The 27886-nt window shown below is 47.9% G+C and overlaps 1 protein-coding gene across 2 annotated transcripts in view; it reads right to left on the bottom strand.

Moving 5' to 3' along the window:
- The window catches only part of PDZD2 (PDZ domain containing 2), a 320114-nt gene that overhangs the window by 239748 nt on the left and 52480 nt on the right, over nucleotides 1-27886 (bottom strand). The window lies entirely within an intron of this gene.

Genomic DNA, 27886 nt, shown 5'->3' with positions numbered 1-27886 from the left:
AATGAGAAAAAGGTACTTAAAATATAGAAAGGAGCCAGAAGTCCGATGATAGCCAATTACGTAAATACATCCTCCCAATTAAACCTTCCACATGGAGGCCAAATTGTGGAATTTGAGTTCCTCTGCTGTCTTCCAAAGTAATTCCTAATGAGCTGCGGGGTGACCCAAAGAAGAGGGAAAAGTCAACCAGGAGTCTTAAAGGTCCAACCTTGGACCTCTATGCCTGGGCACAAAGAGGTGCCCATCAGCCTTCTGTCCTCCAGTGGTCCATGGTGACATGGGGCATTTGACCTTCTCATTCCTGTGGTCTGTCAGGATGGGGTGGCGGGACTAAGGTCCCTAACAGCTGGCCCCTCCTGAGGAGAGCATGCAGATGAGTGAGCGACTGGTTGCCAAGGGCTGCCAGCAGGGGCTGGAAGGCACTACATTAAGCCCAACATCATTATTATTAAACCTGCAATTTAAAACCAATTATGCTTTGCAGAAGACTGCAGCCTCCATTTCAACCACTCCTGGAGGAAAATAAAAAGCTTGTTGTTCAGAGTTCAAGGCAAGCTCCAGAAGCGCTCATGCCGCATGAAGCTGGGATGCAAGCACAAATTAATAACAGTAACCCTGGGGCTCCCACTCTGATGGAAGCAGGACAATGGTAGGCAAATGCTAGAGAAGAAAAACAAGATGCAAACATTCTCCTTATACTCAAAAGCAGCTAGATCTCCTGGAGATTTCACAAAATAAATTTACTTCCCTCAGGGGGAGAAAAACTAATATGTAAATCAGAGGTCCTAAACTGGTAGCCAGGCCCTCCCAGCAGTGCTGGCTGAGGGAGTGGGGGGTGGGGAGAAAAAGAATCACTTGCTAACATCTAGAAGTCAGAATTTTCCATGCAAAAAGTCTGAATTTGCAGCTTCTCTTGACAAATCAGACTATCCAGAAATACTCTGGCCATGACTGTCTAGAGCCAAGGCTGGTCGTCAACTTCAGACAAATGGATGGGCACATGTTCCCTTTACCCCAGTCCCCACCACTCCCTATCGCCTCTTATCTTACAAAGGGTTACAAAGAAAGTGAAATCTGTCTTAGAATGGTGTCTCTATCGAAATTTTTCTTACACTTGTCCTACTTCATTTATTTTTATTCTCCATGCGACATATCTCAGACATTTGATTGTTTGATTCCTAACCCAAATCTCCTTTAAAAGACGAGTGTCCTGCAGCTGCTGAAACTATGTCATAAAGGAAGTCAATTTCAACTTGAATAATATTTATCAAGTGCCTACCGGGTTCAGGAGACTGTACTGGGCCTTGGAGGGACTTGAAGATAATTAGGGCCCACCGCTTCACTGTGGGCATGGGCTCAGAGGGCTGGGTAAAGCCCCAGGGAAGGTGATGTCATACAGAAGGCACAAACCACTCTGGGGAAGAGAGGAGGCAGAAACCGCCTCTGGCTGGCACATCAGGAAAAGCTCCGTGGAAGAAACAGCCTTTGGAATGGGCTTTGAGGGTGGGGCAGGGTTTTGCTAAGTCAAGAAGGAAAGTGAGAGATCTGCTCCTAAGAGAACAAAGGCAGGGAAGCTCCAGGGGGGCAGGAAGCAGGAAGGAGCCCTCCCCCAAAGATGTCTAAACTAGGAAAGAGAGGGGTTGGGCTGCTGAACTTCTGGGTTTGTTCCCACCTCCTCCCCCAGCCCAACCTCTGCAGAGGCAGAGGCGGCATCTTAAGTCCCTGATGACAACTGAGTGATGCAGAGGGACCACCCTCACAAAAACCCCCGTACCCAGAGCACACAAACCACCTCCCTGGTGCTGACGCCACGGCACGGGGTTAAGCCTCTGTGTTACCCGTGGGCAGTGCCGGCTGCTCGTGGACTCCGTTATGTACTGCAGCACCGGCTGGGAGCCAGGCCCCTGCTAGGGATGTGCCCCAGGGTAGGCATGGTCTCTGCCCTCCCGGAAGGGAAACTGACAGGTAGGAAATCAGCAAAGACTGGGTTTCAGCTCAGTTGCTGATATAGTAAATCTTGGAATTCAGACTTAACTGCCCACCCCCAAAACCCATAGTCTCTATCCTCAAAACAGATCCTGAGGCCAGTCTCTGCTCATTACCTGCAATGATGTCATCTTAGGCCCAGTCCCCTAGCCCTTTGACCTCTGCAAGACTTTCCACACTGCTCCCCCTGCCTCTGCCCAAACCCCTCAGAGTCCCTTCTCCACACTGGAGAAAAGTCCATTTTAGCATGGCACTCTTCTACCCAATACATCCCTCATACTGGGAGTAAAATCTGAAGTCCTCTCAGTGGCTTTCAGATTGCTCTCTAACCTTCCTCCCAACTACTCTGTACCCTCGTCTGCCACTCCCTCTCCTCACTCCAGCCCCAGTCATTGGGACATGCGCTGAGTGCCTCCCAAGTGCCCAGCAGCCCTCTAGGTACTAGGAACAGTGGCCCCCTGGCTCTTTCTTGCATGCAGAGAGAATGCTCCTGCCGCTTGGCCTTTGCACTGGCTGCCCCCTCTGCCTGAAGCAGTCTCTGCCTCGGATCCGCATGCATCCCACCCTGCCACTCACTCAGGCCCTCCCAAATCCCCGACCTAGAACGGCCCCCCCTTGTTATCTTGCTCCTCACCCCCTTTGGTTGCCCCTAGCACACTTTACCTTACGTTATAAGTATATTTGTGTGTGGTGTTTTCTGCCTGTCTCCTCCACGAGAATGTGAGTTTCGCAGGGACAGGGCCTCTGCTGTTTTGGCTGCTGCGGTGCCCCCCCATCTGGATGAGTGTTTGGCACAACGCCGATGCTCACTAACCGCTTGCTAGAGGATGAAGTGAGGGCTAATCTGTGCGGCCTGTCCCTGGGGCCAGCAGTCCTGAGAAGGAGGAAGCAAGAGTGAGCTGCCCCAGGCTAAGGGGAGACGTGGGGCTCCAAAGGCCACCTGCAGTGCAGATAAAGGCAGACAGGAGCAAAGCCTTCTTCCAGGGGGAGAAACACAGCACCCAAAGGGTGGAAGTGGAATTGGCAAGGCAGGGGCTGGAGCGGGCACACTGGCTCACGTGACCCCAAGGGTCAGGTCCTGGGGCATCGCAGCTGAAGGTGAACTTGGATAGGAAGGGCAGGATCAGTGGCTTTAAAAGTCACCTGCCCAGTGTGGTGATTGCTGGGGGGGGGGGGGGGTAGAGGGAGGTGGAGGAGCTGGTACATGGTGACAGACACAGCTGTGACTCGGAGTGGTGAGCACACAGTACAGGTACAGAGGATGTGTTGTAGAACTGTGCACATGAAACCCTGTATAATTTCGTTAACCAGTGCCCCCCCCCCAATAGATTTACTAAAAAGGAAAAGAAAAATCAGCTGCATAGGCTGGGCTCCACATCCAGAAATCCAGATTCAGGAGGCCTGGGGTGCGAACCAGCAAATCTACCTCCAACAAGTTTGGGAACCACTGTTTGGAGAAGCCTGCAGTCCCACAGATAAACGGCATCAGAGCAGGCTGCCAACTTCCTATTGGACACTCATCTCTTTATCCCCACTGAGAGCCTCTCCTGAGAGGGGGAGTGGAAGAGAGCCAAGCAGGGGGAAGGAGCAGTGGGTGGAGGGGGGGTGCGGGGGGGAAGCCTGCAGGGCAGCCCAGGGATGCTGCGGGGCGGGCACAGGGGACTGCAGGTGAGCACGGTGGAGATGGAGGCATGGGAATCTCACTGCACACCTTCTGAACTCCCAAATTGCCCGGGAATGACGGAGACAGGTGTCCACCCCAGACCTGCTGCCCACCTAATTAGTTATCCCTGAGAGCTTCCCTTCACTCACCTATCCTACTCACAGAAAACAAACAAACAAAAATCAGTAGGCCTACTATGCGTCACTCATCTGGGCTGAGATGTACAGATTCAACAAACAAACAAAAAACATCATTCCTGCCACTCAAAGCATGTTCAGTTTCGCCAGGACACAGATAAGCAAGGAAACAACATCAACATAGTAAACTCTATGCCAGAGTTGTTGCAAATATCTAAAAAGGGAATACAAATAAAGTCAAGGAAGTCACTGCCACCTTGCTTGCTTGCTGGCTTAGGGCTGCTCCTCAATTTAATAAGTGCTGACAAGGGATCAGTGTGCCCCAAGATCAGGGTTATTCTAAGTGCTGTTCCAAGCCTGGCGACCACTGTCCTAGAGGAGATTCAGAGGAGGACGAGGACTGTCAACCCACACAAGACACTCCCTCGCCCTCCGTGAGCCCCGCCCCGCTGGAACTGCAGTGCATGGAGAACCTAAAACCTTCTCTGTGTCTTTGGTTTCAACCTCCACCCCAACTGAGTGTGTGATCAGGGCTGCTGACGGCAGCAAACTGGAGAGATTTAAATTTCATCTCCTTTTAATTTTCCCACCCACCCCCTGCCAGGAATGCCTGCTTGCAGGGAACAGCCTACCTAGAAAGAGGGCCAGACAGCAGGCAGCTGGACAGAAGCATCACAGAGTCCCCTGCTGGGGCGGGGGCGGAGGTGGGGGTGGGTCAGGAAGGCACTAGGGGGAGCCTATGGGTCAGGTTGGGAGGGAGCAAAAGCTTCTGACCCAGTCTGGGCTTATTTTGGCTTCAATCAGAGCAGCTTCAGCGCTCTGTGTCGAGATGATGTTATATTTTGAAGAAAGGGCATTGTTTTAAAAACAGTTTGATGGCTGCTGACCTGGTCCTCCCACCCACTTCACGGAGGAAGAGTGGGGTGTAGGGAGGGCAAGTGACATGTCTACGGTCACTCATCATTTGTGAGAAAGACGGGACTAGAATCCCAGTCTTCTGACTCCAACACTCTCCTCTCATATTGGGAGCTAAACACTGACGACGAAGCAAAACAAGAAAGGGTCACGTTGCCGCAGGCTGAGGACATGATTTGTCACAGCAAATATCTTGACGCTTAGTCTGGTAGATGGGGCTAGCGCTCCCAGGTGGCTGCCTGAGGGAACCCTAACTCTCCCATGCTCAGTTAACGGACGTCTGCAGTCATTTGCTCATGGCGGATGGGCTGTGCAGGGAGCCCGTGGTAGTGAATGATGGCCGGCAGGTTTCAGGGGCAGGTTTATGGGGCGGGATTTTGGAAAGCTAGCTGTTAGGCTGCACAGCCATTCGTACCCCAGGCAGTGGGGAAGGCAACCCTGCCATCAAGGGGAGCAGAGGCAGGCATCACACACGCCCTGCAAGCCTAGCAGCCTTGGCAGGAAAGTCTCCACGCCATGGAGCTCTCACTGGGAGCCATCCCGCGCAGTGTGCGGATGGCGAAAGGGGGTGGTGGATGCTTGGGTCACTCATCGTCATGATGGGGAGTTGAGAAAAACATGCCCCAATCAAAGGGCTCCTTGGAAAGAGTGCAGAGCACAGTGGAAGGGGAGAATTTGCCCGAGGGGCCCCTGAAACTCAGGGTAAGGACATTTCCATATAAGGTGGTTTCCAATGAGCAAAGTGTCGTGGGTCTTTGTTTACTCCTGTTGTCCTGGGGTAACGGCAAATTTTCCACTCTCAAAAGTACCCTAATTTGATTTAAAAAAAAATCATATGGTCACCGTAGTCGCAGGGCCCTTTATAACACACTTATCCAAGGGTGATGGTTTAAAATACCACTTTTGAGCATAACTTCTTGTCTATACTAAGGATGACAAACCACGGGCATCCCTGTCCCCTTCCCACTCCCATACCCATGACAATCATTGTCACTAGATCGCAGATCTCATTCCCACTGATCCTAGACAAAGCCACAGAATCTTCTCAGAACAATTGTCCAGAAAATGAGTTGACTCCTGAGTTGACCCTGACTTGCCCTTGCTGGTCTACAGCTCATCTATCCGGGAAGCCACCTGAGAGAGCTTCAACTTCCTGTGACCATGAGGACAAAGCCACAGAAGCCTTGACCTGGCTGCACCTGGGCATTTGTCTTTGTCAAAGCCAAGGCTATTCTCTTATTTCTTTGGGGACTGGCAGTGACTCCTGCCTAGGATGCCTGGAATCCAACCAACAGCCCCTGACTTCCAAGCTGACCGAGCCAGCGAGGCCCCCGTTCTGGTTAGAGCCCTATATTTGGTTGTTTCTGTTGCTCTGAAGGGCGGCCTGTCAGTGGCTTGCTGTAGCCTGGGCCTTCCACTTGGCTTTTTGGATCAAGTTTCGCTAGTTTTTCCCTCCCAGGTTTTGGCAATGGTAGAAGGCACAACTCAGACATATTTTGCTGAAATGTAACATGCTGCTTCCTAGAACAGACCCTTCAGTTCTTGTATTAGGAAATTAAAACCATTCATTTACATGAATTAGGGGACACCTTACTGCAGAAGTATATGATGTACACTGAATATTTTCATTTTTAGGATACGGAGACATAAGTGTAACTTGAAACTGAAGAAATTTGACCTTACAAGAACTCTTCTCCTCCAAAGAGGGGAAGACGCTGAAACAGACAGGCTAAAGGCTGATGGCACCCTTCTCCGGAACGGACAGGACTCTAATGCGAGAGCTGGGTGTGTGCGTGAAAATGTGTGTGGAGGTGGTTTTGGCCGCACGTTCTGTGGGACCACAAACAGGACGTCTCCTCAGGTGGTGAGTGGGAGCTTCTGGAGGAGGAAGGCGCTAGGATCTTCAATCTATTTTTTCTTTGTCAGCAAATATTTATGGAACACCTACTATATATCAGGCACTATTCTAGGTGCTGGGAATAAAATCACTGACAAAACAAGCAGAGATAAAAGTCTCTCTCTGTTGCCATCTCTAGTTCTCTCTCGCCACTCACACACGCGTACACACACTCGGGGGCATTACTGGGGTTTTTATCCGCATGGTGGGGTCATTGGTCTTTATGCCCCTTCTGGTCCAACCATATTTTTTCATTTCTCTACAATAAACATGAATTTCTCTATTAATATAAAATGACTTTAAAATTAAACATTGAAAAGAAGGAACTTGGGTTGGTAAATCGACAATACAATCAATATACAGTTGATATAGAATTATACACCTGGAACCTGTACAGTTTTATGAACCAGTCACCCCAAAATATTCAATTAAAATGACAAAATATAATACAATAAACAAACAACCGACCCCAACCACCATCACAACAAAGGAGGTGCTGAGAGCAAGCACCAGGGAGACACGAGGCAGTGCGCATCCCAGGGACGACTCAGTATCTGTCAGTGCATTTGAACGACAAGGTGAGGACAGGGGCACCAAGGTCGCCCCGAGAGCTCCCTTCCTCTCCTTAGTCTCCCCAGGGACCTTGTGCAGCCTTAGCCGTGCAGACTTGGGAGCATCCAGCTGGGGCCGGAGCGGGGCGCAGAAATGATCCTCACTAGCATGGAGCTTCTTAGCCTACCAGCCAGAGAATTTTTTAGCAGCATTAAAGTTTTCAGTAAGTTCATTAAACCCCCTGAAATAATCTGTGTGTGTCCTTAGCCTCAATAATTATACTTGTGGAGAAGGAGAAGAAGAAAGTGTTTTTACCATAAGATCCTTGTTCAAACTACAAGGGGGGGGATTCCACCCCCCATTTAGCATCAAGATAATATTGGAGAAGAGAATAAATGTCTAAAGAAAAATATCATATGATTATTCAAATGATATCCATATCAAAAGGCGCTCGACAAGAAGGCCATTTTCTTTCCTTTTTATTTTTAAAGTGAAGTAAGACCGCCCCCCCTCCCCCCAGCCCCAGGCCACCCACTGTGACAGAAAGGACTTTTCGGTCTAAGATGGATGTGGCTGACCCAATCCTGTCCTCCCATTAGTGGCTGGTAAACATGGGCGAGGCGAGTCCTGCCCTGGTTTTGAAAGAAACAGAACAATTCCACCCAAGTCTCAAGGAACCGATACAATTTTCAGAACACGAATGGGACTCAGATGTGGAAGCCACTGCAGAGCAGGGTTAAGCAACAACCAAGCCAGAGTCCTCAAAAGGTTCAACATTGCTTTATGGTTCAATACTGGCCAGACAAAATTCCACCCGTAAACTCTTCAGAAAGTAAGTACCCTAGAATGTTCCAGAGAAACCCAGTTCCATGGACTAGTGGAGTCCAGTCCTGTATAATACTGTGACCACATTAGTAAGAAGTGGCTTGTGCTTAGGGTCATAAACTAGGCACAACAAAGGAAAAAAACAGAAAGACGAGGACAGAAAAACTACATATTTGATGTCACCCGAGCTAGTTAACCGAGCCTAGGAATATTGATGTCATTCTCTCACTGACCAGCTTCTCAGATGCAAAGTAGCAAACTACATGTCCTATATGCCTGGTCTTTCATGTTTTTCCATGGGCCGTGATTCCTTCAGCATCTGAGGCACTGACCTCCTAGCTGAGAACCTGACAGAGAGTTGGCACTCTATAAGTGGTTGCTGGTGATGGATGGCTGAATGAATAGGTGGACAGACGGATGGATGAAGGGACAGGTAATGTCACTATTATGAAAGATCGGTCCTTTCCAAACCTGGATGTGACTGCGCTTGCCTTCAGAAGAGCCATTCACTTTTTTTCTAGCAGTAATTTCAGCTACTCATCCTATGAGCAATTTATGAACTGCAATATGCTAGGACGCTGCAGGATACAGGAACAGAAAAATAGGATATACGAACACTAGTTAAAGAGCAAAGACAGACAAGAATTAGCAGTGGAATACAGTCAAGCTGAAAGCATGTTATGTAGACTCTCAGGAGGTCAAGGTCAATGGATGACATGGCAAAACTCACCAAGGGGAAGAGTCAAATGTTAGCCACACAACATTCTCCAAAGGGAAGGATGGACTAGCTAACCTCAAAGAATATTTGGAAGGGTTTCTAAATTTGTTTAGAAGCCCACTTTTTCATCACTTAGCATATAGCAGAGAAATTATTGGTAAGAGAGATAGACAATAGAAACAATATAATTTGATTCACACCTTCCACCAGAAGTTAAGTCAAATGACTTCAGAGACCAAGCAGGTAAGTGATTAAACACCTATATGTGCACCAGGCACTGTTCTGAGTGTTTCACCTGCATTTTTTTCACGTAGTCCTTGCCACAATCTTCTCAGAAGATATAAATACTAGCCCACTTAACAGGAAGAGAAACAGGTCCTGCAAATTAAGGCTTTGCAAATTTACTGGGTTGGCCAAAGTCACACAAGCAGAGGATCAGGGAGGAAATTCTGCCCTCCGTCATCAGGCCCCCTCTCCTGCCATCGAGGGACAGGAGTAAGTGCGGGGCATGCTGGGTGCCAAGGACACGACTCCTGAGATGGTGGACAGCCAGAGCTGAGTTCTAACAGGCCGGCGCCGTGCCAGAACGCCAGGGCCCAGAGCAGTTAACAAAACCCACACTTCAAAGTGTGAAATCTCTTGATTTTTCAATATTGACAAGTTCAACATTTAAAACTTTTTAAAAAGGCTACTTGGCAGAGCCAACAAAACCATCTGCCATGAACTTTAGTCCTTGTGCCTCCCTCCGGTGGGAACCCTGGCCTTGCACGTGGCTAAGGTTCATTTCGCTCACATGCTTTCACTTTTCACAAAACCCTGTGGAGGAACTGTTATTATTTCTGTGCATGGATGAGGCATCCATGAAGGCTTCCGGAGAGTGAATGACTTCCTTGCAAGTGCACCTACTGACAAGCAGAGGCCCTGGACTCCGCGTCCTGGCCCTGGGTGAGCAAAGGCGGCTCCCTTGAGCTCTCCCACCCTGGTCAGAGCGCCCCCTCCTCCCCCACTCTGCGGTTTGCCGAGGAGGAAGCTGTCCTTTCACTTATAGCTTCTTCCCTTTCTTCCTTAAGAAAATGTAACCATTTTCTTAAGGAAGGGTCATGGAGTTAAGCATTTACTGGTCAAGGCACCTTCCATTTAATAAATATGTATTTGAAGGAATGAACTAGATCCTTTCCAAAGGGCAGTTTTCCTTAGGGGACAGTTGCAGGCAGCATGCGCCTGGGCTTGGGGTGAGGGGCCCTGTGAGAGAGCAGACACCGTGGATGCAGACACACACGCCTTGGTCTGCTTCACATCTGGCCTGGAAGTGGCACTGATGGATCCACCCTGCTCCCAGGGGACAACAAAGAGAAGAACTTGGACTTGGCTCTTGGCTAGTAAGAGAGGGGAGTTTGGGTGAGAGCTCCCATGTTCTGACTCCAAGTTCAGCTTTCTTTTTTATCTCACCTGCAACCAGCCTCTCCTTCACCACAATGGACTAAACCCCAGACCTATCCCAACTTTGCGGGTCTCCATTCGAATTCACTGCGGAGCTATGATGCCCATGTACAAGACCTGTAAGAGATCTCTCAGAAACAGGCTTTCTTTAAGAAGTAAATTCAATAGTGACTCATAACTGAGTCAGTTTCATGTCAAAAAAAAAATAATGGAGAAAACAGAGAAATGCAAAAAGAAAATACAGTTACCCGCAGTCTCACCAATCGACACAACCACGATTTTAAATGATTTCTTCAGTGTTTTTCCAAAGTGTGTGGGTGTGCGTGTGCAGTGTTTTGTGCTTAACTGAGGTCATGCCTGCGTGCAGTTTTTAAGCTTATATGTTCACTTATACCTTACACATTGTACCATGTCATTATAATTCTTCAGACTGACATTTTAATAGCTGCATTATATGTAACAAACAGATCACCATGAGTTATTTTACTGATTCTGTGTTGGGAATTTAGGTTATGGCCCCCCCTTTTTTTGCTACCATAAATCATGCTCTGATGAATACAAAATTGTCTCTATTTCCAACTGTTCTTCCAGATGCATTTATAGAAAAGGAATTACTGGGTGAGAGGGCACGCACTTTGAGGCTCTTTATACATATTGCCAACAAGCTTTCCAAAAAGGTTGTAGCAATTTATATTAAAATTGTAAAATTAAAAATATCTTTGCCTCTTGGTCTTCCTTAACTTCAGAAGCCACAGCTCTTCTGGAAGGATGGCGCTCCCTCCCCTAAACCATAGGAGGCTGCCGTGGGTTCCTCCCAAGGAAGCTCTCATTTCATCTCGCTTTTTGTCTCTGACTAGCAAATGAACACGCAACACTTGCTAAAAGAGGCCCAAATACCCTTTTTTGTTTTTTAAAGGCCTCTGGTGAGCAGGCTGCAGTGAAGTTCTGAGAAGGGCTGAACCCATCCCCAGCATGTAAATCACCACGCACAGGCCTGGAGAGGAAGCGTTGGGTTTGAAAGGGCAGCAGCCCAAATGCCTAGGAGCTGTTTGTCAGGAATATTTCTGGAAAGCGCAGAACAAGACTGTGCGCCCCAGGAACCCTCCCGCAGCCTTCCCAGCCGCCTGGCACCCGCTGCGCCCCCAGTGCTGACACGCACCGCTCGCCCCCCTTACAGCGGCGAGGGCCACACTGACAAGGATGCGCGCTGCCCAGCGGTCTCTCTGCAGATCCTCAAGATTTGCAGTGGCTGCAGGTGAGGAATTTCTGGTACCAGACTCGGCGGACTAGGAGGTTGAAGCTGAGGGCCGCGTCCGTGGTGAGGCAGACTGCCATTTCCCAGATCTCTGAAATGAAATGATTCCCGGGGAAAGTCCCGTGATCTACAAATATGTCCTGGATGTCCTATGTTGCAATCTCACTAACATTCCCAAATTGTCATTGTAATTGCTGTTCTTCTTGTCCGTGGTCTTCCATTGCTAATGAAGCTTGTGCTCGGGCAGAACTGGGTGGCTCTGAGCAAGTCACTTAACCTCTCTGGGCCTCAGTTTCCTCATCAGAATAGTGGGTCAGTATAAATGTCTGGGGTTTATGTGAGCATGAAGCAAAATAACCCATATGAAACATTCAGCAGAATACCTGGTCTGCAACACACTTTCTATAAGTACTAATCTTAATACTAGTTCGAAAGCAGATTCATCCAGCTGTAAACTATCGGCACATTTTACTTCTAGAAACCACTATTCACTAGCCTCCCCACCCTGGGAAGGGAACGAAAAGAAATGAAACCTAGAGTCACATTTGCAGTATGTAGCTGTCCCTCCCAGCCACATACCGGAAGGAGGAGTGTGTAAGGAGTGCTAACAATGACATGATTAAACGACCTGTGGCTGTTCCTGTCCCCACTTAGCATCTGTCAGAGGACAGGAAGACACACGAAGGGTGTACGACTGTGTGAACTCTGCACAGCGCCAGGACTTTTGCTCTGATTCCAACCCCGCCTCTTCCAACCATAAGCAGCTTCCTGAAACCCCAGAAAAGGGCTGAGGGTCTCCCAGCCCCTGGGTGTCAGTGGGCACAGCTTTGGGTTAGACAGCCCCAGGCCCCGGGGTTCCAGCCCTATTCTGCCGTGGACTAAACAAGTCACTGCCTCTCTCTCTCCCTCAAAAAAAAAAAAAAAAAAAAAGGTGATTGAACTAAGGGTCATTTCTAAACTCTTATTCAGTGATATGAGAGTATGTGGTTTTATTCCCCTAAGCAATTTTAAGCTTGAAACTGTCTTTTCCTGTGGATTTTACAAAAGTCTCTTTTTTGTAGCAGAGTTGTTCACATCAGTGTGAGCAAATGAGTCCAAAAGGGTTTGAAGATCAAGTTGAAACAAGGTTATACAGCTGCTGGTAGGCTTGTGGGACTCAGTGCAGAAAACCTGCATGGAATTAGGTCAAGTCAATATTTACAGAACAGCTACTCACAGTCACACTGCAACAAACTCCCGTTCGATACCAAGGTATCCACTAGCTCGGTACAGGCATGAGCCGTGATAGGAAGAGAAGCCAAAAGCAAGGAAGCCTATAGATTATTTTAATGATATTCTTTTGTTTACTTATAAAGTTATCATAAATCATTAAATGCTTTATTGAAGAATATTTTCCATCCAGTGACTAGATGAAAATCCATCCCTAGAGCAAAACACTAGACCACAGGTGGCAAACACAAGGCCCGCGGGCCGAATCCGGCCCTCTACCTTGTTTTATCCGGCCTGGCACCTTGTTTTATCCGGCCTGGCACCTTGTTTCTACCCGGTGGCAGAGCCAAGCTCTCACTTAACTGTTAAGAAGTAGTTACATTTGTACAGTCCTAAAATTACATTCAGCCCTTTGAAGGCAATCGCGAGGCTGATGTGGCCCCCGGTGAAAATGAGTTGGACACCCCTGCTCTAGACACTGTTGGAGTCGCCTCCACTTTAGATGATTCTGATTTAGCGAGTTCCTCTGCAGCCCAGGTAGAACCACTTTAACAACTGTGTTCCTGAAACTGCTATTTCAGATCTCTTCACAAACTGGTAATGGAAGGTCAGCACTGGACCCTTCCTGGTTATGTCCATTAGGCTGGTCAGCTCCCATCAAGCTCTGTGCTCTCACCTCTTCTGGCTCTGTTTTACAGATAGAAAAAGGCGTCAAGAGCCAAGTCCCAAGGGGTGGCAGGAAGCAGTGAGCCAGTGACTCCATGAAGCGCCCCACACCATCCCACATAGCACACGGGCTGAAAACGGTGAGCTATGCCAATACAACTTCAGAATCAGTCCCATTCCTCCAACCCAAATGCTGCTTCTAAAGTCCCCTGTCTCTCCACTTCCACGCCCCACAGTCTGGAGCTGCCACTGTACCCAAGTGGCTGGCGGAGAGACTGAACGTGCCACTGGAAGGAGTCAGACCTGGACAAGTATACCTCGTTGTTCTGCTTGACTAAGAAATAAATCTGTTCCCATCAGTACAACCCTTGGAGGCAAGGTATCAAAATTCACCCTGAAGAACAGAGCAGAAAGGGGAATTTAGCGACACATATCAATGAGAAATCCACGGGGAATGGAGATAGTTCTCCGTATGGCTGGACCCGTAGCTCCTGTCACCAGGAATCTTGCCTTCTCTGTCTTCGGTGCTGTCTTTGTTTCCAGGCGGCACTCTGCATATGGTAGCAAAACCAGCCACCAGTAGTTGAAGCTCCTGTCCCACCGGTTTAGAGACACCAGCTAACAACACAAGCAGCTTTCTCAGTGGCTCTGGCAAAAGGATTCTCATTGTCTGACTTATATCAAGCGCCCATCGCCTCCCAAGCCCCAGAGTGATGCAGGCTCCTGGAGCCTGAGGGTGGGGCAGACCCCCTGCGGCACAGGAGCTGAGAATGAGAAAGGACAGAAACAGGGAGATCCCGCAAAACTTTCTACAGCCAGGAGGCTTAGCCGTCGGGACCCTACTAACCCCAGGGTGTTTTTCTATTCCCAGTGTGGTGCACGCTAAATACGATGTGAGGTTCTGTTAAATTACTAAGAGTTGTTCCTAACTGAGAGTGGGAATGGAATCTGCACCTTGGGGCACCCCTGTGCTCCCTTCCCAGCCCTAACCACATGGCTTTAACCAATATCCCGACTTCTAACACCAGACATACGTTTGCCTGTTGTTATACTTCATGCAAACAGAACTGTATAGAATGCACTGTTTTATGATTGTCCAATTTTCTAATTGTATATTATACTTCAATAAAAAGTTCAGTTAAAGAAAAAGCTGCTTGTGATATTTCCTCCACCCTATTAACATCATAATCAGTGTGACTTTCAAGGACTTTCTCAGTCTTTTCAGAAATGGCCCTCTGTCCAAACAAAACAATCTCTTAGATAGCGCATTCTTCCAGTATCTGCAGTAAACCACAGCTGGCTAAGGTCACAGACAGTGGGGCCCATGGGAGGGACTTGCCTCGCTCTTTAGCCTCCACCTCAAGGGCACAGCCTTCCAGCCTGGGTCCTGTCCTCTCACGGGTGGGTGTTTAGAAAGACAGCAGCCATTGCTGGTCTCTGCACCTGGATGGCAGAGGTCCAGCTGTCAGTCATGAGACATCTGCCCACGAACCTTTGAAGACTCTTGGGTAGGAGAGAGAGATGGCATTATTGGGCCACTCTGAACAGTGGTTCAGGAGCCCCTTAAAGCGGAAGGACAGTTACAAACTCTTCCTCTGCCCCTCCACACTGAAGCTCATCTGTGGATAAACTCCAAGAGTCTGTGGATTCCAGGTGGAAAACTTCTCTACGGGGCAGAAGCAGGGCAGGCCGACAAACATGTGGCGCTGGTCACAAAGGGACTGGCTGTCCCCGGGAGGTAGGGCGGCCCTCCGCTCTAGAATTGGGCATGCAGGAGAGGGAGGGAGGAGCTCCTACAAGATTTACTGCAGACTCCTGGGATAGGTGGGAAGATGGATTAAATGATCTTCAAGGCTCTTTTTATTTTATTTTTTGTTTTTGAATTTATTTTTGTTTTACTAACTTTTATTACTGAGTATACACTGGGTACGCTAGCAAAGAACAGAGTATTCATCCTGGGGATTTAAATCTAAGTTAGAAAAGGCATTAAAACCCAGACACAAACCTAATAAAATGAGTAGACCACAAGGATCTCTTTCCATCTGAGATTTCTTTCTCTGTTGAGTCCACTGGGCACACTTCCTGGTGTCTTTGAATACTGTTTCACATAATATAGGTATTCGGTAAATGCTTGATGTAACCAATTACTAAACAAGAAAAATCACAATCATATTAATAGATGCAGATAAAGCACTTGACAAAATGCAACACTAAGGCTCTTTTTAATGCTGATTTCATGATTCTAGCAAAGCCGCTTGAACAGGAGACCAGGAGCTAAACCATCAAAACTAATGCTGGTATTCCTCAAAAAGATAAACACGGTATCATCACATAACTGAGGAATTCCGCGCCTGAGCATATAACCAAAACAGGCACCCAGCCAAATGCGTGTGCATGAATGTTCACGGCTGCACTATTCACAACAGCCAAAAAATAGAAACAATCCAAATGTCCATCAGTAGATGAATGGGTAAACAACTGTGGCATGTCCATGTCAGGGAATATTACTCAGCTTTGAAAAGGAATGAAGTTCTCAGAGATGCTGTAATAGGAATGAACCTCAAAAACATTATGCTAAGTGGAAGACGTCAGGTACAAGAGGCCACATATTGGATGATTCCATTGATATGAAATACCTAGAATAGATGAATCCACACACAGATTTACCAGGGGCTGGGGAGAGGGGCAAATGAGGAGTGACTCCTTAATGGATACAGAACCCTTCAGAGGGATGATGAAAATGTTTGGAAACTAGACAGAGATGATGGTTACACAATATTGCAAATGTGCTAAATGCCACTGAATTTTATGCTTTGTGAATTTTACCTAAATGAAAAATTAATAAATAAAACCAAAGTTGAGTGAGCACCCAGTTTGCCAGGCAGATATGGGTCCCTTATTCTGGGTCTCTTAATCAGGCATGCCCAACCCATAGTCATTTCCTGGATCTTGAAATTTAGAACAAAGCTAAATAACGACAACAACATCAACAAAAACCCTAGATACTCTGAAAAGGTTTTTTAGTCTCTGAATACCCAACCTTCAGGCTGGAAACTAGAGAGGTAGATGTAAATAACCTACCTGCTAGTCAAAAGGCCAAGGGTTTTCAGCTTGAAAATACCTTGGGAACTCAAACAGAGGCTGGAGTAGTGTTTTCCCCCTAAACTTAAAACAGAGCGAAGGAATTCCCTCTAGACCTGTTCTGATACACACAGCCTTGAGAAAACACAACAGTGTTTGAAGGCCTCAAAATCATCTACTGCATTTCCTCTAGGCAGATCCAGCAACTGGCCTGGCCATGAGAATCGTTGCCCGAATACCTGCCCCCTTGGTTCTTTAAGCTTCTTTTCCCCTTGAGAGCTAGGATGCATCAATGGAACCCAGAGAGCCAAGCCATTCTCAGACTTCACAATGTTCTATAAAGTGTAAATAATTTCATGGTCTATTCCACTACAAAGCTGGCAACCTTCCCATTTGGGACTCATTCCAGGGTACCCCTGAAAACACAGATCCTTGAGGTCTGTTGTATGGGAGTGCCCCTCAGCCATTTACTAGCTAGACCAGGGGTATCAAACTCATTTTCACCTGGGGCCACATCAGCCTCGTGGTTGCCTCCAAAGGGACGAATGTAATTTTAGGACTGTATAAATGTAACTATTCCTTCACTAGGGGCAAAGAACTTGGCAAGAAACAAGGTGCCAGGCCGGGTAAAACAAGGTAGAGGGCCGGATTCGGCCTGTGAGCCGTGTGCTTACCACCTGTGAGATAGAGAATTCTATCCCACCCCAACCCATTTTCACACACACACCCTAATAACGGCTTGGCTTCCTGGAATAGTTACATCTTCCTTGGCTAAACTGTCCTCCTGATGACAGAGAGGAGGTTGGGACCCTCTCCTGAGACCCAGCTGAACAGAGATGACTTCGTGTTAGAATCAGGTGCACCACTCACAGGTAATTAGGTCCTACAGGAAAAGGGAGTGATGGGTGTGCAAACACTACTCAAGTACTCTTGTCAAAGCTGCTCTTCATGGTGCCTAAAACCAGGGGCAATGGGAAATAAGGCATCTCCAGAGCTACCTTGTAACATAGAAATTTCCACTCCTTAAGAGACATGAAGAGTTTTTTCTTGCCCTCAATCCCATCCTGCTGGAAGTACCTAGGAGTTAAGAAAAATCAAAGAGCAAGTATGGATTAAGCCCCAGCTCTTGTGTATGATACTTGAAGTGGGAAGAGTTACAAGACACACTCTTGGTCCTCTCAGAATGTAGAATCGCTTTGGGTGGAGAAGCCACATATATTGAGAACAGACATACACATTGTGTAAAAACAACCTGAGGTGATTGTATTCATCACCTTAGAAAGAAAAGGTTCTTTCTAAGTTGATGGGTGGATGAAAAAACTAGGGACAGACCTCGAACTCCTAATTTCACATGAAAAGGCTGTCTCTGAAAACAATCTGAATTGTTTTTGTTTTTGTGTTTTTAAGAGAGATCATTTAGGGACTGTGTTGAGGAGACAATCTATTTACAGATACCAGTTTCTCCACACTCTAAGTATGTCTGTAAACATTTGTTCAATCTTTACCCGTATGTTCATTGATTTGCTAGAGAGAGAGAGAGAGAGAGAGAGATCGATTAGTTGCCTTCCATATGCCCTCTGACTGAGGATCAAACCCACAACCTTTTGGTGTACAGGAAGACGCCCCACCCACCTGAGCCACCTGGCCAGGGCAGAACGACCTGTATATGAATGCAGTCCTCACCCTCGACAGGCCTCACGACCCTAACAAGATACTAAACCTTCCCAAACCTCACGTTTTCCATCTATAAAATGGGCATCACGCCACCTGCTGTGCAAGGTGGTTGTGAGCATCAGACGAGGTATGAAGTTAACAGACCACAAAAGCTGTGCATTGTATAATAGCTGTATTTTAAGTACCACACGGCAGGGAAATTCGTCGATAATAATTCCTAAAAATAGCTACGGACCGGAAGCTGAGTATGCTACATGAACATTTCACTCACTCTTCCCAACAATCCTGCTATCCGTAAACTCCACTTTATAAACGAAGTGTAACTTCATGGACATGGCATTTGTTAAGGCAAACTAATCTTTCAACCAAGAAGTATGTAACTCTCCGAGTTTTTCTAGGCTTGACAGACACTACAAAGAAGCATCATGTCAGGTGTGGTCAACCATCATATCCACCTCCTGACCACCAGCACTTTCCAAGGAGTGTCCAAACTCCCGGAGAGCCCTTGCAGCACACCGGGCTGCAAGGGGACCTACGCATTTGTGTTCTGTACACGTACACTGAGCTTAAAGCGCACTCCTCAGAATTCTTCACGTGCCTGCCTCCCAGGTACTGGTTGATCACTTCCCTCAGGGTGGTGGATCTCAAAGAGGGGGTGGGATTTTGCCTTTGGGGGTCATTTGGCAATATCTGGAGACATGTTTGGTTGTCCTAAGTGTGTGTGTGGGGTGGAGGGGTTGTTACGCTACTGGCTGCTAGGCACCCCACAACACCCAGGACTGCCCCCACCCCCACAAAGACTTATCTGGCCCCAAACCTCAGTAGCACTGGGGTTGAGAAATCCTGACTCAGGGGCAGAGAGAGAATCTCAGATTTCCTTCTGACTTCTGCACCTGCCCATGGGTAGCTGGTGACTTTTCCTGGTTGACGCTATAGCAAGAGTTCAGCTCCATGGAGTGAGGGTTGCAATTTGCAGTGGGAGACAGCACTGGAGGGAGGAGGAAATGTGGTCATCTGTATTCAGGGAATCACAGGACAGGCACAGAGCCTGGAAATCACAGCCTCAGTGTGGGCTGCAGGTGGGTGGGGGGTGGGAGGTGGGGGAACAGCCTGTACCAGGTCTGAGACAGGTGGTAATCTCCCAGGAGAAGAGAGCTTGCTCCTCAAAGGTGGAGCAGGAAGAGGTCTGGCGGAGGGCTCAGAGGTTCCAGACTGCTTTATTCCTTCATGAAACATTTACTGAACACTTCTGGGCCAGGTGCTGTGGATACAGGGTGAACTAGGCAGGTAAGATCTCTGCCTCCTCAGAATTTAGACTCCAGGAGAGATAGATGATTAGCGAACCAAACATATTCAGTGCCGGAAGGGAAGTAAACAGGAAGCTGTAATAGGAAAATACTATTTGGGGAGAGCAATAGTTAGACCAAAGATCATGGAAATGCACATGGAGAAAGTGCCATTTAAGTCTAAGACCTTTAAGAAGAAACCAGCTCCCTAGAGAGGAGAGAGTGGGAGGACATGTGGGCAGGGGACATCCTCTCTGTCCAGGCATCGGGCAAGGGCCCCGAGTCAGGACCCTAAGTAAGGGGGACTGACCACTGCGGCTGGCCCGTGACTGGAGGGAGGGAAACAGCAGGCAGTGCAGTTAGGGCCTTGAGTTGATCTAAGAGCAGTGGGAAGTCGGCACTGGAGAGTTCTATGCAACAGAGAGATACTCCTGTTCTGAAATATCAGTTGGCCACAGGGCGAAGAGGGCCTAGAGGAGACCAATCCTGGAAGCAGAGTGCTGGTCAGCAAGTCTTGGTCCAGGCGTGATATGAAGGTGCCTTGCTTGGGAATGGCACGGTGCACCCGGAGGGGAGGAGACAAATGCGAGGTAACACTGAATGCAGGCTGCGGGGTGAGAGAAGGCGGAGCAAAGGCTGATGGCCAGGTTTCTGCATCAGGCAGTGACCAAGTGATATCTAGTTTACCGAGATGGGGAAATGCAGAAGAGAAACAAATTCAGGGGTAAGTAGGGCTCCGTATTCCAACTCTCTAGACCAATGTGTCTTAAAAGCATCCTCATTCTTAGCCTCATTATTATTAATAAATATTAATTGATCAAATGTAACATTAGGAATTGCTACTAAAATTCACTTTCTAAGAAATCTAAGGCATGAAAAATGGGAACAAATTTGCAAAGCAAGTGTAATTGTATTGCATTTGAGATTTAAAAAATATATATAAATATAAGTGATAGTTATCAAGGGTCTTGGACTTTTCACTTCATACTTTCCTTATTAATTTCATTATAACTTTTGTTAAGGAAAAGAAAGAGTCACCCCTTTGGAGCCAGGCTTTGTAGTTCCCAAAGACCTCTGAAATTGCACGGCACGCCTCCTGCCGGGAGCCAGAGCTCTCAGGACAACTGAGGGGAGCAGAGGAGGGGTAGGGAAGGACAAAGCTGAGTCAGTTCTGCAGACGGCCCCATGCACGATGCCCCGAGCACTTTGCAGCTGCTCCCACGTGTGTCCACCAACAATGCATTCAGCCTCCAATCTACCTTTTTTGTTTCATAGCTTCCGTCTATTAAATCTGGCACACCCACTGTGGAGGCATGTTTAAATTCAGAGAGAGAGGGTTCCTGTCCTTATTTATCTCTGATCAGGCTGCTCCTCTTTTACCTCATCTATCAAGATGAGCTCAGTCATTGATCATCTCCACCAGGAAGCCTTCCCTGACCACCCTAGGCTGTCAACAATACGTTCTCTGATCTCTATCATGCCATAAGCACGTCTTGATTACAGCACTTGTCCTACTAATTTTTAAATATACTTTTGTTTCCTCCATTAGACTGGGAGCTTAGAGTGGACACCTGCCATACTTTTTGTCTATGCAATACCTTTTGACACCTTTCCTATGTTTGCAGAACTTCCCATCACATGATCCCACACCTTTAAGGCAGAAGGCAGAAACTTGCTTTCCCAGCTTCCCTTCTCAGCCAGGCATGTGACTTGGGCTCTGCCAATAAGGCATAAGGGGCATGAAGCAGTGGTTGCCTTGGTGGCTGCAGAAACCCAACTGTCAATGACATCAGAAGCAGAAAACCTGAAAGCAGTGTCCTGTGCATTGGTGCCTGTGGGCCTCCCCTGGAGCAGTGCATCGCCCAGACTGGGCTGTGCTTCCGAGCCAGTTCTGCCTGTGCTAGAGCTGATTTAATGAATTGCCTCTCTGCTTATGCCAGCTGGAGTGTATCCTGTGGGTTGCAACCAAAATTCTTCACTGATCACTGAGGTCCTCAAAGTAGGGATAGAATCTCATCCGTTTCTTTACCATTGTCTAGCAAAGTGTTATGCGCATCCCCCATTCACCTGCCATGTTGAATTTAATCAAGAATACTGACTCAGGCATTACTGAAGGTATGAATACTGCAAACAATGAGCCTCTTGAATCACCTTTCTTTCAGCAATCATTAAAAGGTGTTAGCTGCCCTCTAAGTCTTCTAATGAGACAAGGCACACAGGGATGCTGCTTCCCACAGTGCCTCTCAAGGTTCCTTTGGAATATGGGTGATGTTTCCTTTGTGAAAACCAAATAACAGTGAGTTTTTTCCCCAATCCACAAAGAAGATTTGTTTAGTATATGGAATTTTGTTAGTTTCAAGATTTTTCTCAAAGCTTTTAAAGCTCTGGCACCTGCTGCTGTTTAATCAGCAAGTACAGATGAAAAAAATAATTGAGCAAGTAAGCAAATATAGCAAAAACTTGAAAGTGCTCATCTGCTTAGTTCAGCGATGTCCCCCTCACCACGCCCATTTTATTCACTGGGATTTTAGACTCCACTCTTAAACAGCATCCTGTTTCCCACTACTGAAGTGGTTCTTAGTTCGTGTGATGGAATCCAGAAATTGAACGCTTTATTGCCTGGACACCACTGACTTACAAAATCGTGGCCGCCTGAGCGCTTTTGAGAATTGTGGTTCCCACCACCATGCAATCCTGCTACGGCTGAGCTGTGTCCTCCCCTAATTCAGTGCTGACATCCTCCTGCCCTCCCCCGCCCCAGTACTCAGAATGTGACTGTATTCGGAGATATGCCCTTTAAAGAGGGGATTGATTATAGTTAACACAAGGCCATTAGAGTGGGCCCTCCTCCAATATGCCTGGCATCCTTATAAGAAGGAGTCTGGACACACCAACACACGCCAAGGGCATGCACACCCAGAGAAAAGACCACGTGAACAGGACTCAGACAGAAGACAGTCATCTGCTGCCAAGAAGAGAGGCGTCAGGAGAAACAGAACCCACTGGCATTGATCTTGAACCCTTAGCCTCCACAATGGCAAGAAAATAAATTTCTGTTGCTTAGGCCACCCAGTCTGTGGTAGGTATCTTATTAGGGAAGGCCTGGTGAACTAATACACCTTCCTAGCCTCAAATCAGTGCTTGCTGCCCCCTATTGCAACCTGTACTGGAGCTTCCGGCTGCCAACCCTTCTTCCCTGAGGCCCTTCTCCTACCTCAATTTGTTCTCTGCATCCCAGGCTGGGAAGGTAGAGGGACAAATCACAACTGTGCTCTGGGACACACACAGATGTTCTCTACGAATCAATAGACCCCAACTTGTGGTCCCCATCAGAAGTCACTCTTTATACTCCGCAATGCATCCTCCTTCCCATGCTCTTTCATAGCACAAATACCATCAGAAGGAGTGACCTTTAAATTCCACTAATGTGACTGAGTTTTACAGAGGGGCTGACAGCTCAGTCAGACAGCACTGGCCCCTCGGGGAGGCCCAGAGGCGAATCAGGAGGGGAAGAGACCCGCAAGAAGGAGATGGGAATGGCCTGGGACAAACTGTCGACCTCGACATTACCTCTTGTGCTGGCTCCAGGCCCCTGCCAGAGACAACAGTTTCTAGGGATATGACAGCATTTTAAAAGGGACTCTGGGGGTTAAGCCCCCCATGTGTGGAGGGGCTCCGCCTTACCCTGACAGGCGCCCCTCCCAGATGCCCACCAGCGGCTGGTGCACAGCTGCTCTGAATTAGAGCTCAGAGCTCTGCTGTATAACAGGACAGACGGGAATGGGGGGAGCAGGGAGATGGGCCGCTGGCTCCAACTCTAACCAGGCCTCAAGGAGGGGCATGTGGGAAAGCTGGGAGGCAGTGGTTTTCCTTCAGTGGAACCACATGGCGTCTCTCCTTGCAGTGAGTAGAAAAGAAGGGACAAACCTGATGATAGGTTTGCAAGGTAGAGTGAGCAGGATGAGAATGCTGAGGGTTAAGGAGTAAGAAGGTGGGGACAGGGAGAGCAGGGATCACTCACGTTCCGGCTTCAATGGCCGGGCACACCATGAGGTCATTCTCGGCAACAGGGACTGTGGGAGGAGTAGGTTTAGAGATGATTGTAGCTTTCAGGATGGCAATTATCATGTTATAACAAATATATTTATGTGTTTCTTTCTCCAGCTAGACTGCATACTCCTTGAGAGCACAGTTGGCCTTTTAGGAACTTCTAATACAGACTCCAGGCACAAGTCTGGAGCACTCGTGTAACAAACATCATCGGAGGGCCACCACGTGCCCGGGACTGTCTCAAGTGTAGCACTAGCTCTAGAACCACGAAGGCCAGATCCAGAGCTAGCGCTCAGTACATGCTCTTCTTATCTGTTGGGTAAATGCTTTAAAGGATGGCGCATTAACTATATTTCCGAATGTTCTCTTCTTGGTGCTCTGGCGTCTGGGACTTGGTGACCTGAGAGAGACTACCCCTCCCAGAGCTACAGATTGGAGAGAACTAAACCACCGGCTTGCACACCACCTCTTTCATCCACCAACCAACCAATCCAGAGTCCACACCCCAGCTATCTCCTTGAGCAGCTCTCACATGTGGCCCCTGCCCCAGTCACCCCACGACCTAGTCACTGCAGGTGTACCAGACAACTTGGGATGCTCCTTCCACCTTGGAGCCCTTGAAATTATTCAAATTATTCAGCGCTAAGACTTGTTACCCTGTGCCTTACCCATTCCTTCATGCGAAAAGTCACATAAAGGCTTTTGCCCACACTTTCCCTTTGCTCTCCTTCCTTGAGTGGTGCACCCCACTGTGCACCCCGTGTGGCTCTGTGCGGTGTGGTGCCTCCTGTCCCCTGGTGTCTGTGCACATAAACTTCCGTCATGACAGTCATTTCTATGTCTGCATCTCTTATCACACATAATTAAAACAAATCCCTGGTACATTTTTAAACAGATGGTTGAATGTGAATCAGCATTCAGTAACTATAAATTAACAACCGATCCTTTCCAAGCAGTGCAAAGTACATTTTCTTCAAAAGACGGAAGAGAGGTGTTTGTTCTCTCGATCATTATGTCCAAAATGAACGGAAGTGAGAGAGGCTGCTAGTTTGGGGAGATGGACCACATTCATGTACAGGCTGACCCCCATCGAATGGGGGTCATGGGTGCCGGGCAAGGGTGAAGAGCGAAGAAAGATGGGAAGAATGGCCTCCACCGCTTGCCCTGTGGAGCCTCGCACAGGCCGGGACAACAGCACCCAGACGCTCCATTAACACCAGCGGCATCATAGGCAAGACTCTTCCCGTCCAGGGACGACTTTATCAAAGCCGTGCGAACCCACAAAGCACAGAGGTGTAGCAGGCACCCCTTTTATGATGCTTATGTCTTAATGGTGGCATCAGAAACTCCCATTAATCCAGAAAGAGGACGTGAGGTCATGCATACATAAAGCATACCGTACCACACCTGGTATCAGGTGAGACCTCGAAAAATTAGTTGTTACTGCAGTTATTCTTAGCCATTGCGAAAACGAATCCTCTAAATGGCTTTTCTAGTCAACAATATTTAGATGAGCAATGATCACAAAGACAAGAAAATGAAATTCAACATTGTGTGTGGGCTGCACATTATTTCCTCCTCCTTCGATGCCTTCAGGACGCTGAGTACACTTTAAGATCTCATCCAGCTTCTAATATATTATGAATAACATTAATTGCCTCTGTACCTTAATGATCATAAAACATATCCTGACTGTAGTTGGATGTACATGAGGTAATTCAGCAGGGGTGCTGGGGATCACACTCACTAGACCAGGGCGAAGGGTGACTCACCTATGGGGCATGTCTGCAAAGCTATAGCCTTCCCAGGTATGGCAGGTGTGTGTATTAGAAATAAAGTAACATAAATTATGGCGTCCGCTTCCTCACGTTGATCTCCAGGGATTTTATAAGCCTAGATAGGCGAATCCAGACACAGCAAAGCAAAGGAATTCTGCCAAATCCACTTTCTCAGTTTTGGGCTCCAGATCTTGGAGCGAAGTGCCAGTAAACATGAGCCTCCCAGAGGCCGGGAGGAGCAAACTCTTTCCTTGGGAGGGGTGAGGTTGGGAAAAAGGGATGCTCAATCACCCATTTCCACTCCCAGAAGACCTCCGAGAGCTTCTCCATCCTCTGCTCTCACACTGCTTCCCTCTCCGAGATCTTTAGACAGCTCTCCTCCCTCTACTGGAATATTAACTTCAGCGTATCCAGACTGATAATTCAAGCAACAGGCAACAACGAGGACTGTGGGAGCCGCGACACAGGTGGAACCCAGGGACATGTCATCAGGAATTATCTGGGCTGCAGCACAGCCCTCCCGACAACCTCAGCCAGAACTGGCACCTGAGGCTACCTGGCCAGCAGCTCTGCTGTGGTCCAGGCTGGCCTCCCTTGACTCGGGCAGACTCCCCTGGCAAAGCCCACTTAGCCAAACCTGGGGGCATTGACCCATTTCTGCCACCAATGCCTGTTTACTGGGCAACATAGATGCGATAAGATATTCAAATCCTCTTCTGATGCTCGTCTTAAGTCACTACCATCAGGAGAAACACCAACTGGAAGGAAGGATACCAAGGTGTATAAGAACCGGACCTTGACTTCAGATATCTAATAGCCAAATTAGAAATAACTAGTCTGTAGACGTAAAGATAATTAACAATGCATTGGAGTATCTAATGGTGGAACAAAGCATAGCAGTATCTCTCTAATGGTGGAAGCTCCCCCACCCTAGGTTTATAGAAATCCAGAAACTAGGGTGGTCCAGCAAAGCTTGGAGGAGGAGGCAGGCCTTGAAGGCCGGCAAGTTGCAGGCAACCACTGAGAATGCAATGAGCCCTGCAAATGGGGGCAGGTGGGAAAACACATGGCAAATTTAGAGACTAATTAATAAGCCTGTCTCCCTTCTGGAAGGAGCATGGCATGGTCAGACCCACGTTTAGAATAAATCTATTTTATTTAGAATAAATCTAAGTGGCACAAGTGATGCCACACCTCTGTCCAAGACAGACGCAACCAACACACCATAGCCCTGAGCCTCGACATGGCTTCAGAGTCCTCCTCGACCCTGTGCTGTAGGACAGTGATTTTCACCTAGTGTACCACAGGAATGTTTAAAACATGCAATGCCTGACTGTTCATCCGGGGCACTGACTTCTTTTCCCTTAGACTGACAAATAAAAAACTGACAGCAGACAACACAACAATAGCTGTGCAGTGTGAATGCTCTGTCCTGAACCATAAATACATAGGCCATGTAACAGAGTTGCATCTTATTGGTCACACTGCATGATAAGGTTGCATCCGATTGGTTAATTCTTGGTACCAGAAATCCTTATATACAAGTATAGGCACTTGATTTTTTTAAACTCATTTTGGAGCAAAAGGGGCAGGTAATTACTAGTATTATTTCTTTTGTATATCAATCAAAATTATAACTTTTTTTTGTCAGATCGGAAAAAATATAATACATTTTTTGGTGTGTCGCAGAATTTTAATAATTAGTATATGTGCGCCATGAGATGAAAAAGGTTGAAAATTGCCACTCCAGGGAGCCGCTAAGAGTTGATGGGAGTCAGCACTTGTGATGAAACCATCCTCTCTCCCTGAGAGAGCCTGAGGGGAACAGGCTGGGCAAGGAATCCTGGGGCTGGGCGTGTCCAGACCCCAGTCAGGGTGGTTTCCTGGATGTAAGAAGCAACAAGCATCAGTTCACCATGCTGGTTACATCTCCCTCCTGGGACCCAAAGCGGATTCCATCTTGACGGACAGTTAGGCTGGCTCCCCTGCAACCACAAAGGCCCGCTGGGCACCATCACTGCTGCTGTGCCCCCAGACTCCAACTCCTTCCAAATTCTGCCAGAGGGCATTTGAAGTAGCTTATTCCCAAAGATCAGCACTTCCGGGCCTACTCTTCCTGGCACACACACACTCCCCTAGGAGAGTGAAGTCCCCTCCTCCATCCCTTTGAATATAAGTGATGCTGTGACCACTCAATCAGTGAGACAGGCGGAACAGGGTGCTGCCAGGTCTGGTCCCAGCCTTTAAGAGGATTAGCACTTTCTGCTTCCTCTCTCTTGGGGGGCCGGGAGCTGGAACCGTCAGGTAAGAAATCTGGCAACCTGGCAAAAGAGACACATGGAGAGAGCAGATGGAGAGGAAGAAGCCCAGGGACTCTAGCGGAGAAAGAGAATCAGAGGCCCAGCCATCCAGCCCAGTGCTCCAGCTGAACTTAGCCTTCCAGCTCTGCACTGCCAAGGTTTCTGACTCGAGAGTAAAGCCTTCCCGGGCCCTCTGGACCAGCCCAGCCACTGAACCTCACTCAAGCGATCCAGGCTCTGTGGAGCAGAACACTGCCTGGCTAAAGTCTACCCAATTCCTGGCCTAAAGAATCATAGACTGATTGTGGAACGGATGGGAGTACAGCCTTAGATAACCAGGATTATTTGCACATAGGTCCCACCCACTTCACAGGCAACTGCAAGCGCTTCTCACCTCTCCTGGTTCCATGCTGATCCCTGCAGCCCCTGGGCCTTACCATGTCTAAGACGAGTC

This window comes from Desmodus rotundus, chromosome 1, assembly GCF_022682495.2.
Source record: "Desmodus rotundus isolate HL8 chromosome 1, HLdesRot8A.1, whole genome shotgun sequence".
NCBI classification, from domain to species: domain Eukaryota; kingdom Metazoa; phylum Chordata; class Mammalia; order Chiroptera; family Phyllostomidae; genus Desmodus; species Desmodus rotundus.
Note: the sequence above shows the minus strand (reverse complement) of the source record. Positions and strands in the feature narration are given on the sequence as shown.